At 34.3% G+C, this 13,584-nt stretch overlaps 1 long non-coding RNA gene across 1 annotated transcript in view; it reads right to left on the reverse strand.

Annotated features, from left to right (window-relative positions):
- Positions 1-996: 996 nt before the first annotated feature.
- The window catches only part of LOC120352648, a 121,439-nt gene continuing 108,851 nt past the window's right edge, over positions 997-13,584 (reverse strand). Inside the window, exon 8 of the long non-coding RNA XR_005571995.1 lies at positions 997-1,486. This is a non-coding gene — a long non-coding RNA (uncharacterized LOC120352648). The remainder of the gene's footprint in view (positions 1,487-13,584) is intronic.

The raw sequence follows: 13,584 nt of genomic DNA on the forward strand, positions 1-13,584 counted from the left end.
TATATCAGTATTTGTACAGAAACAGTAAGATACAGATATAGCAGCTGATGAAAAGCGAAATACGCATGTTCGTCCTGAATTTATTGCAAAATAATTGAATCATATTATATTAAGCGAGCAATTTCTGTATATTTGTATATATTTTTATATCTGGTTATTCATGTTCAACTGATCTCGAAAACGGCTCTAACGATTTACACGAAATTTGAAACATAGTAGGTTTATGATATGAAAATTCGATTGCACTAGGTCTCATCCCTGGGAAAACTCGCTGAAGGACATTAAAAGGAAACAGCTTGGAAAATTGGCTGAAACAGCTGTGAATAGTAAAAAAGTGAGTATGTGGAAAATCAAAATATCGCATCCCCGAAATTCATAAGATGACATACAGCCAGCTGTGAAATATAAACATGATCATTTTAGAGAATTGTGTTCTGTTTATCAATAAATAAAAATAACGAGCGAAGCTCGGCGCCCCGAAATTCTGGATAAATTCACGTTTCTTGGTCATATAATCTATGTTACTGCTACAATCTTCTACAGTTTGTTACAGCGTTGCATGGAAAACTGCAATAAACCAATGAAATTTTTCTTCAATAAATTCAAGTAAATGGGATAAATTACTAGGAATAGTAACTATTTTAACAACTCATTAGTCTCTATAGTGAGGTCCCCGTTATAATGGCAGTGGATAAAAATTGCAGTATAACAACTCAGCGTTGCCAATTCACTGCCTTGTCACTGCTTTCTTTAAAGGGTAGCTGATACCAGTATATCTGATTTAATCAACTCTATACTATAATTGATTTAGTATAACTGCTCATTCTTGTTTAAAAAATCAATTATATTGTATTCGTCAAGAAAATATGTTATTGCATGATTCAATAATGAATTTTCATAACTGAAATGAAATATTTTGTTGATTAATTATGTGTCCACATTGTTGAAAACGATCTAGCAACGTTGTGGAGTTAGAAAAGGGTAGCGCTTTCTACTTTGTCGAATGAGATAGCAACAGCAATGTTAAACAAAAATTGCCATTATAACGTGGACCTCACTATAGGAGTACTAACTATTCAAGCAACTCATTAATATAGTCAACCGCACGAAAACAGTCCGATGGAAATTGGAACGACTGAGTACCTCCTCACCTCCCACCACACCCATAGACGTTGCTAATTCGTGAAAAAATACTCATTTATAACAGCAGTGCACAACATAGATCAACTCTTATTTGGCAACGTTGCACTCATATGTTCCATTTTCCATCGGACTATTTTCTTGCGGTTGACTATAGGAGTACTAACTACTACAACAACTTATCATACTTACAAAGATATGGGTATTGGAAATTGAATGATCTGTGGTCTGGTGGTTGTAGCTCCTGGCGATCAACCGCAAAGTTTGAGATCGATAGTCAGTTGAGGTTGGTGGTTTTCCTTCTCCAATTTGAACTCAGCAGCTTGAAGATTATTGACTGATGCCTCTGAAAATTTATAAATATACATTTCAAACTGGAAAAGTTAAACTGGATTAAGAGAGAATAGACTTGTGGTCACCAGCTATTTATAAAATTTACATACTTTCATTATACTAATGAATTTAGCTCATTGCATTATTTGTCTCTAAGGCTAGGGCCACACGAGCGCACAAAGTGCGTCCGTTGCAACTTACTTTTTGCGGCCGTCGCCAATGACACCACACGAGCGTTGAGTGTGGTGCGTCAACGTCAGTTGGCTTTACGCAATTGAACCAGACGAAGCAATAACTTTTGCATGTCTCGACGAGCGTTGTAGCATTTCTGCGCAGTTCAAAAATCATCGTCTGTACCTCGTGTGTTGTCACCAAATTCACTTCTATGTATTTCTACAACGGACGTCAAAAAGTAAGTTGCAACGGACGCACTTTGTGCGCTCGTGTGGCCCTAGCCTTAAGGTGCGTACAAATTTACGCGTCGCGAAACATGAGCAATTCACTTTCCATCAGCTGATTATATCTGTATTTGAACAGAAACGGTAAGATACAAATATAAGAAGCTCAGCTTCAGCTAATTAAAAGTGAATTGCTCGTGTTCGCGGCGCGTAAATCTGTACGCATCTTAATATTATTACTCTCTCTGAGATCTCTATCAGATTACTGTCTCGGAGTTTTCTATTATTAATCAAGTACTTATAAATTAATAATTGATAATCAATAAAAAGAGATTATTCCAGAACTGAGTAGACGTTTAAATCCATATAATTTGATGAATCCCTCTTGTACAATCCATACAACATAAGCTAATCAATATGATTTCAACAGAGAAATGGATTTGAAGCTGAGCTAGTAATCACAGTATCAATCAACTATATCTGAAATACTCTCTGATATCACTCAAATGATAACTCAAAATTATAACAATAAATTCATACATCATCATAAAAGATACGATGATCAATATGATCTCAGCAGAGAAAGGAATTTGAAACTGACCTAGCAATCAAAGTATCAATCAAAAATATCTCAAAGACAATCTGATATCAACCAAACAATTTATAACTCAAAATTATAACGGTCACTATGCTAATCAGGTTACTGTGAAGCAAACAGTACTTTACTACCACTACAGGGGGCAACACATCTCTGTCACTATTTTGCGAATCTGTGGGACGAGATATCCATACAAGGGGGACATGAAACATGTTGTTCTAAAGCAACATATTATATCAGAACGGGCTTATCATTCGCCATCTTGTTCAGGGAAAATCACAATTGTGTCGGCTACAAATGATACAACAATATACAGTATTCAGTATAGTATACAGTACATACAAAGTCAACAAATACAGTATTCAGTATAGTAATATACAAGTATATTCAGTAAGTATACAGTCACCCATATACAGTTATAATAATGTGAGTGGAGTTGGTTCACCAGGTGAAGTTCAATGTCTGTTGGTTGAAGAGGGGTGGGGGTAGGCGAATTGAAGAGAAAGGGAGGGGGGTAGGTAGACGCACCTACTACTTGAATGCTTGGTGATTCACAAATTAAGAGCAGTGTATAAACGACCTATTCTGGTCCTCTTCGTCTTCTGCTCTTCTTTCTCCGTCTCTCCTCCAAGATGTCATCCTCCTTTATTTCCATTGCCTACTTATTCATCACCTTCCTCTTCTAACTCACCATCTTTCTCTTTCATCTTATCCTTGCTATGATTCTCTATGCATAACAATATTATCTATAGTTATTATTCCAAATTGCTATTTTCATATCATATACAGTTCAATAATTATTTTCTTAGTCTATTATTATGTAAATTCATCTATAATTTTGCTGTATTGTAAGCTATTGTATATAAGTGTATAAGCCAGTATATATTGTAATCTACATAAATAAAGTACTCAATTGATCACTTGTTCAGTGCTCAAATCCTCTACTGTTCCTCTCTTAATCCTCAATACCTTTTCCTCCTTTTTCTTCCATTACTTACCATCTCTCTTTTTCTTACTCCTTCTATTCCTTCTCTTCCCTCTAGTTCCACTCCACCTCTGCTTTATCCCTGCTTCTTTATTCCTATGTTAATCTGTTCCTTTTCAGTCTACTTGAATTCACTTCACAATCTTTCCAATTATCTCATATTCCCTTTCATCGATCTTTACTTTTTCCCTCTACTTTTTCTTCTCAGTCTTCTCTTGATTTTATTTTCATTTGATATTATGATTTGTTTCATTAATATGATATTTTATAACTCCTTTTGGATAACTCCATAATCATTATTAAACGAAAATCACAATTAAATGCTGTAAATCACCCCGAAGACTTCTGCTACTGCAAATATTGACAACAGGGTAAACAGCTAGATGGAAATTCGATGAGTATCCATCTCTATAATCGTATCCTCTCCCTGTTCCTCATTTCTAGTCTTCCTCTCAAATACCAATTTTTGCTCTCTTCTCCCTTTCTCTTTCTTCTTTCCTTTATTGTTGCTCTCCTGCATTATCGAGTTGCTATTCTCCCCATGTTTGCTGTTTTTCTCCTGTTCTTTTTTCTCTTCATTGGTTCTTAATCGTTCTCCTTTCACTGTATTCGCTTCCTTCAATTTCTTTGATTTATGTTCAACATTATTCTCCTTTCTCTTGATTCTTTCTCCATTTTTGACTTCTCTTCAAAACTGATCTTCCACTCCTTCCAGTTGTTACTATTACTCTCCAATTTTCTCTTTCTATTTTCTTTCATTGTTATGATCTCTGTTCTTCTCCTCTTCCTAGCCACTTCTCTCAATTTGTTCGTTATTGATTTCATTTCACAATATTTCCCTCCTTCTATTTTTTCTCTATGTCTTGTCTAAGGCTCCTATCTAGTACCTTCCTAGCTACTTCTCTCTGTTCGTTACTGATCCCATTTCACAATATGTCCCTCCTTCTATTTCTCTTCCTATGTCTTGTCTAAGGTTTCTATCTAGTATCTTCCTAGCTACTTCTCTCTGTTCGTAACTGATCTCATTTCACAATATTTCCCTCCTTCTATTTCTTTCCCTATGTTCATCATAAGTCTCCTATCTCTTTCTCCTTTTCTACTTCTCTTCAAAACTGATCTTCCACTCCTTCCAGTTGTTGCTATTTCTCTAATGTTTGCTGATCTTCTTTTCTTTCTAGCTACATCCCTTCATTGCACTTTTTTCACGATATTTCCTTAAATCTGCACCGCTTTTTACCATTATTCTCCTTTCTCATGAATCCTCATTTTCCTCTTAATCTCTGGAAAGTAGAACCATCTACGATCTTTGGTAGAGAGTTAGTGGGAACAATATTTTCAATATTCTTTCCGAAGAATGGACATTGATATGTCCAAAGCTCCGCCAATTTATGTAGATGTATAACAATATTATCTATAGTTATTCCAAAACTCTTTTTTCATATCATATACAGTTCAATAATTATTCTCTTAGTCTATAATTATTATGTAAATCCATCTATATTTTTTCTGTATTGTAAGCTATTGTATATAAGGGTATAAGCCAGTATATATTGTAATCTACATTAATAAAGTACTCAATCAATCAATCAATCTCTTTTCTATTATGCTCATCCTCATTCACTATTGTATATCTTTGTTTTTCTTTGTATTCTTTGTTTTTCTTTGTATTCTTTGTTTTTCATGATTCTTCTGTCTTACTGACACCTTCACACTTGTAACACAAGTCTAGCATTTCTCCACGTAGTTCCAACCAGTCCTATTTATTAGATACTCTAACCTTTACACTGCAGCTTGGTGGACAGTTGTATGGAGCATACCAACCACTACTTCTTGATCCAGATAAATGGAGGTTCTCCAAGTTGAGAACTTCAGGGAATTTGCATTGTTGTTGTTGAAGTAATGGCGCAGAAGGTGGTGACAAATGTATCTGGAGTTGTAGAAGTGGATTTGTCACTTTGCGTGAAGTTCACTTGCGTGTATATCAAGTTGATGTATACAGATCGTTAAGTTCACGACCTTGATTGATTAAGTATCGAACTGGTATGAACTGTTGTTTTGGATCAAATAACAAGCATGTCAATAGAATTGGAATAACATGACAATAGAATAAGAATAACATGACAATAGAATTGGAATAACATGACAATAGAATTAGAATAACATGACAATAGAATTAGAATAACATGACAATAGAATTAGAATAACATGACAATAGAATTAGAATAACATGACAATAGAATTAGAATAACATGACAATGAAATTAGAATAACATGACAATAAAATTAGAATAACATGACAATAGAATTGGAATAACATGACAATAGAATAAGAATAACATGACAATAGAATTGGAATAACATGACAATAGAATTAGAATAACATGACAATAGAATTAGAATAACATGACAATGATTAAAAAGTGGGATTAGTAATGATCTGATTAAACAAGTCTACAATTCAATTTTTCACGATTCCACACCAAAGTATTCGTACAATTCGTTCTATGATAAACCCATCACACAGTAACGCTAGAAATACGCCTTCGACGACGTAGACGTCATATCTCCCAATGTTAAATCTACGCTACGCCAGCTTGAGATGGATAGATTGATTAATATTGGGAGCTACGTCTTTCAAGAGACGTATTTCTAGCTACGCTATAAGTCGGTTTATGATGGCCAATATGTTTCTCAAGTTTCAATAACTCGAGAGAATGTCCACATTGAGACGAAGCTAGCCAATACCACAAAGTAGAAAATTAGTACTAGTACTTCTTCTCTGTGCCAATACCCACTGTTAGTTACTATTACTTACACTACCTACCTTCACCTACCTACCAAGTAATAGTAGGTATTGAGCTAGCACAATGTGAACATATTATGGTACTAACTCATCCAGCCAACTCGTGTCACGTAATGTCACTGTGCATCGCGTTTCAATTTGCGAGAAGCATAGGTGAGAGTCTAGAGTCTGTGTATTTTAATCACATATCAGCATGTAGATCAGAACTAATATCAAACCCGTTCTATTAACTCCTCATCTGCAATTAATTTCGACTCTGTTGGGCAGAAAATGAACTTCATTTGTATATTTTTGTTTGCTTACGCAATCATACTATCAATCCCTAATAAGTTAGGAGTGGTAGTGGCCCTTTTCCTTTCTATAATTATCATTTCAACTTAACCATTTACTTCAAACCTAGAGTTAATTCACACATTGGTAGAATGGTAGAATGTGTAAGCACCTCCATAAGGAACAATGATATTTTTCACCCAGCCCAAAAGATCAGATATTCATTGAGGAACAGTGCAAGCCTTCTAATCAATCATCTTTATTCAAATATACATAAAAATGTACAAGAGTGCGTCAATTAAAAAAAATTCTCAACAATATAATATGTCAGACATAACAAGTATATAAAAATTTATATTACTTATCTAATAGTCTTCAAGGATGGTTTTCCAGAAACTCATCCACCAAGTAATAGGCTTTTTCTATTAAGAATTTATGAAGGTCAGCCTTCATAGTTCAGTTAGATTTTTAGCATTGGCCTTTGCTGAGAGGCCTTTGCTAAGAGGCCTTAGCATTAGCCTTTGCATTAGCCTTCATCACAGATATAATATGAAAGTTAGGTACCGATCACTTCGGTATATACCATGGTAAGGGTAGATTCTCCCTCAGGTAATAATAGCTGGTTGCATTTTGCTTATCGATGACCCATTTCTGCCAATATGCATTAGATGGGTGCAAGCACGCTTAAGCCCATCCAAGCGATCAGTCAGCAACCATCAACAATAATTCGATTTTATCATTTCCCCTGGGAGAGTATCACAGACAGAAACCCCGAGGGATATTATAGGCTAACCTCACTGGCTACGGTCAAACAATCTATTTTAACTCTATCACTAGTGCTTGATTATTCATTCATTTACGAGTTCCCCTTAGGTTACATAGTACGAAATTTACAGTGACCAGTGTTCTCAACAGGGTGATGTGATTAATCTATATAATTTTGTTTATAATGTTCAGGTCAGATATGTTACTATTCCACTGTTCCTATTTCCATCGGGATTTTTGAAAATAATCTGAATATGTTCCAGTAGATTTTCTTACAATAATCTTCACACAATTCTGGAGATACGGTATGGCCTTTCCTCCTCTAACTCCTTGGTGATTTATTTATCAGTTACAAGGAAGGTCTGTGACCTGAATGAAAAATCCCCATATCTGTTATTATTTTAACAATGTTTTAAAATGGAATAACCACTTTCAACAATGCTTAATATAGGAAAGAAAATTATAAAATCCAACTTTGAAGAAAATACATGCACTAAAAGTAGTATCGACCAAAATACTATAGCTATAGACTTAAAAGGCTTATATAATTCCTGTTCAAAAATGAAAAACTTAATTCATAAAGTTTAATTACGCAATAGCTCATTGTACACTACTTATCAATCATGAAAATCTCTCCACTAAAATCAAGAATGGCACTCAAATAAAAATTTAATGGGTTCATGGTTTTACACTTTGTTAGCTTCTGTTGATAAATTGGATTCGAATATACAATACATTATTAAAACTGAAATTGGGACTAGTATTTTTGAGACAGTAAGCAGAATAGCATAACATCTGAATGATCATAATTTTTGAAAATAGCATCGAGTACTCTTTGGGAAAAGTTCACAGGAATATCAAGACAGCAAGAGGCCACTTATATGAATTTGAATCAGAATAAACGATGATCAATTAATTATCAAGCTTGTCTGTCCAGTCCTTGAAGCATTAAGATTATATATTATTGAGTAATTCAGAAGCGGAAAATTCCTATCAGATTCTAAACATCGCCAGGCAGACTTGAACCAGTTGTGAGAATTCAACTTGACTCGGAAGACCACATACAGGTCAGAACTGTAAAACGTTAATGACAGCCCATAAACAAACAATGACACCAGCTAGTTAATCGACTGTTCAAACAGTAGTTAATCTCAATCAATTAATTACACCCTAAATAAACCAGTTGAGTTCCAATTCGAAACACATAGGTAAATGCTTGTATCAGATAGCCAACGTGTGAGGAACGGTTTGTCTGCAGCTTACCCGGAATATTAATGATTACAATTGAAAGAATCTGTTCCTGGCGTTTATCATTGCTAAAAACCTAATGGCAACCAGTTTGTAGAATGAGATAAGTATCTCGACGCTTCCTTGCCAAAAGTTCGCGATAGTGAATCAGCTGTACACGCCCATTGAGCATCGTTTAACTAATGAATACAAATTCAGGATTGCTAACTGAACTAATGGGATTGTTAATAACATTATTTATCGGTCGTATTAATTAATTGGAGGCAAACGTTTTTATTGCTCTATTAACCTGGAGTATCAATTTTGATAGTACTATGAAGCTTGTTGATTGGTTCACACTATACTCTAAGCTGTAACGTAACACTAGCCAGATGAGATTATAATATATTGTAGGGTAGCTTTCTCTGGAGTGATAACAATGAGAGGTGGCATCGTATTTCAAGACTGGACCATCATACTAACCGAAAATTTTCATTGATTGATTTTGTAACATGATTAATTTAATGGACTCATGCTCACAGACAATAAGACCTGTTGAAGAACAATCAATGACGGACAGATTTATTATTCAATCTATCGTTATCAATTATAATATTGATCAATAATCAATGTCAATGTCCATTAAACCGTAAAAATTGTATGGCATTGATTTGATACCAGCCTTACTCTTGCGATTCTAATACTGCACAAAATTCAACGTTGGAGAAGTGAACTCCAATTTGTGAAGAATTCACAAGGTTCTAGGAATCTTGAAATGCAGAGATGGGAGTGAATAAAGAAAAATACATCACTTCAGTTCAGACAAGCACTTCGAAGTACTCCAATGAGATCCAGGAAAATGTACTATGGAATATCCCACTCAACTATCAAGGAAGATTCTGAGAAAGTTGAAAAGTTTTATTGTCGGTCCCGATATGTTATTGCCTATAACATGAATTGGAAAGTCCTGATATAATTTATAAGGGAAGTCCGATCTCATAAGATATCAAAGTATCAAGCGATAACTGAAACAGTTGTGAGGCCCTTTGACGACATTGAATTATGCATTTATAATAAAAAGCCATACGAATTTACTCTAGGAGGTCAGTACTATACTGAGGTCTACGTTATAATGGCAGTTGTTTGATTATTATCAATGGTATTGCTATCCTTGTCTACCATTCAACAAAGCGGATAACGCTATTTCTTTCTTGCTTTGCTCTGTTGCCAGATCGTCTGTCAACAATGTAGAAAGCAGTTATAATATTATTTATTGATTCCCCTTCACTTTCACAACAATTGAAAAAAAACACAAAATAATTTATATACATTATAAAAAGAATCAAAGAATGAAAAGATTAACAAAATATTTTATCCTAATTATAAAAATTCATTATGAAATTATTGGAAAATATAATTTCTTGCTTGATAAAAAATATTTGATTATTTTGAACGAGAATGAACAGTTAATATCAATGAACTTGTATCAGCTACCGTCTATAAAAAGTATTGACAAAACAGAGGATCGGCAACGTTTTTCCCTATCTTTCTCCACTGCCATTATAACGTGCACCTCACTATTGTAATTTTAGCATTTTCCAAAGTGCTTCAAATGCCACCCTTAACAATGTATTGCACGATCTTCAAAATTCCAATTCTACGATACGAAAACAAATTAGCTATCTCTGTAGGCAGAGCTATGGAGAGGTCATCACACTGCTCAATAATTCCCAACCCCTGCTTAAAACACTTCCATTAAAAATACAGTTACATCGATGCAGGTTCATGAACAATACATCACTTCAGTTCAGACAAGCACTTCGAAGTAGCCTACTCCAATGAGATCCAGGAAAATGTACTATGGAATATCCCACTCAACTATCAAGGAAGATTCTGAGAAAGTTGAAAAGTTTTATTGTCGGTCCCGATATGTTATTGCCTATAACATGAATTGGAAAGTCCTGATATAATTTATAAGGGAAGTCCGATCTCATAAGATATCAAAGTATCAAGCGATAACTGAAACAGTTGTGAGGCCCTTTGACGGCATTGAATTATGCATTTATAATAAAAAGCCATACGAATTTACTCTAGGAGGTCAGTACTATACTGAGGTCTACGTTATAATGGCAGTTGTTTGATTATTATCAATGGTATTGCTATCCTTGTCTATCATTCAACAAAGCGGATAACGCTATTTCTTTCTTGCTTTGCTCTGTTGCCAGATCGTCTGTCAACAATGTAGAAAGCAGTTATAATATTATTTATTGATTCCCCTTCACTTTCACAACAATTGAAAAAAAACACAAAATAATTTAATATATACATTATAAAAAGAATCAAAGAATGAAAAGATTAACAAAATATTTTATCCTAATTATAAAAATTCATTATGAAATTATTGGAAAATATAATTTCTTGCTTGATAAAAAATATTTGATTATTTTGAACGAGAATGAACAGTTAATATCAATGAACCTGTATCAGCTACCGTCTATAAAAAGTATTGACAAAACAGAGGATCGGCAACGTTTTTCCCTATCTTTCTCCACTGCCATTATAACGTGCACCTCACTATTGTAATTTTAGCATTTTCCAAAGTGCTTCAAATGCCACCCTTAACAATGTATTGCACGATCTTCAAAATTCCAATTCTACGATACGAAAACAAATTAGCTATCTCTGTAGGCAGAGCTATGGAGAGGTCATCACACTGCTCAATAATTCCCAACCCCTGCTTAAAACACTTCCATTAAAAATACAGTTACATCGATGCAGGTTCATGAACAATACAACATGCGTTGGACCACAATAACAGTACAAATCAAGCATATTTCATAACCAAACTGAACAAACATAATGATGATCACACACGTTGCAAAGGGAGATGCGGCGATTTAAAAATACTTGAAGATGCAAGCTGATTAATGAGGCATTGATGCGATATATTCCGCCTTGTAATTATCACATCAATGGCATAGTTTTGAGCCATGCGGAAGAAAGGTCATTACAAAGTCAATGACTGTTTTTCGTACGGTGTTATGAGAACAAGTAGTGACATGATTAAGGGGAGGGGCTGGATTTATTTTGTTGTTCCGCCCAATATGTCGCTAGGTAAAGGAACCGGGCCAATAGAATAATGTGGCGCCCACATATGTATGTGTATCTATAGATACATATATGCATGTGAGAGAATAATTCGGACAACAGTGGGTGTGCAAAACCGTTCTGCAAAAGAGTTCACTGGAACACTTTTGATGTTCACTGTTTGGTATGATACGTATGGACATTTTCACTGTTCAACAACAGTTCTTCCACACATCTTGCAACCTTCTTTTTCGTTCTCCGTTACGTGCTTTGGCACAAAGTGCCTTCCAGCTTTCCTTCCTTCTCGAAACGTCCACGGCCTTGCCCTAAAGTCAGCTCAGAGACCCACATCATCAGCGGTAGGTCAACCTCAGCCTGCCCACATTATCATCATTTGATTCGCCATTTTCCCGACAATGCTTGTCTTTATGCGTTGCGAATTGATTTGTCATTCATCCTACAGCTTCAATTATTTGCTTGAATGCCTTCATTACTATTTCTAACATGTGTTAATATCAAATGCATTAATAAACATTGATATAACGGGTTTCCATCGTTCTCAAATTGGCACTATTTGACAAAGATGTCGGTCTTATTATTGGAGACATTGTCTTTCATTATCTTACGTGCAAGTCACAAGATTATGAAAATATCGAGCATATTATTATAAATTCATAATTTCTCAATATTTCATCCAGTAAATCCTATAATATCCTGTGAATTCCTGGTATATCACCCAATTGTCTCCTCTCTCTGACACAATTCCAAAGACGTACAACAATTCCAACTACTATACATACTCTACTCAAACAATTTTACTAACTCATTCAAGTTAGTAGTTCTATTCTCCCAATGAATGGACGTGAATGAAAGTGACTCACGCTGCACACAAGCACTCTTCACCTCTAGGAATTTCTTTATTCTGCTTTATACTTTATTCAACAAAACAAGCATATAGTATACAAACATTTTTTTGTTGATCGCCCAAATGGACCTCAAGGGTCTGTATTTGGGTCATTTAAAATGTATGAATTCAGGGCTACTTTCTTGTATTTATAGAATAGAGTTAAAAATTAATAAAATAATAAAACAAGAATGCAAATTGTAATTCAACTACTAGTTTCGGTATTCACACCATCGTCAGGTTATAAAAATAAATTTGCAATAAATGTTTTGGTCTTTTACTATACTGCACACAACTATAGGCCTACTCTTCATTCCTCCACTACACTCCTTATTTCACAAGTCTCACTCAATATTTTTAATAATTCTATTAAACTATTCCTTTCATCTATAACCGAATAAAACTAGAAATATTTCAATTATCAGTTCATTCCGGACAGATGTTTATTGTGAAGAGTCATCAACTCTATTTATCTCTATGAATCCTGATAAGGTCAATCAATTTAGGTTCTGTATACCTGAATTCATTCGGCTATAATCACTCCTACTCATTCAAACACTTTGAAGCTGAGCGTTCCAACTATCTCACACCTATCAATTACATTTTCTTAGCAAACAATCAAGAAGAGCTCCAATAGTAGTCGAGAAAAGATAACTGAGATGTATGCGGAAATAATAATATAACAGAAATATAACATTATAAATTCTATACTAATGAAGAAGAGATAAATAATTAATTAGAAGTGATCCGTATTGAATTTCAATTTGATAAAATTCGAATTAAGAGAATACCATTAAGATAGTTTTATATCAACAAACAGTGATACACAGAATATAGCTGTTTCCTGTATACTTGAATTTCCTGTATACTTGAAATTAACCAGTTCATCAAAATGTTTATCATTTATTGTTTCAGATTAATTATTTGATTCTTAATTGCATAAGAGTTTGTTCTTCCATTCACAACCACATTATTACTTTTCATTTCTCTACTATAATTATGTGTATTTTTTTCCAATTCCCTCTCAAATCGATTGAGTCTATTCATAGTCATTGCTTGCAAGTAATTTATTAG

This window comes from Nilaparvata lugens, chromosome 8 (genome assembly GCF_014356525.2).
Source record: "Nilaparvata lugens isolate BPH chromosome 8, ASM1435652v1, whole genome shotgun sequence".
NCBI classification, from domain to species: domain Eukaryota; kingdom Metazoa; phylum Arthropoda; class Insecta; order Hemiptera; family Delphacidae; genus Nilaparvata; species Nilaparvata lugens.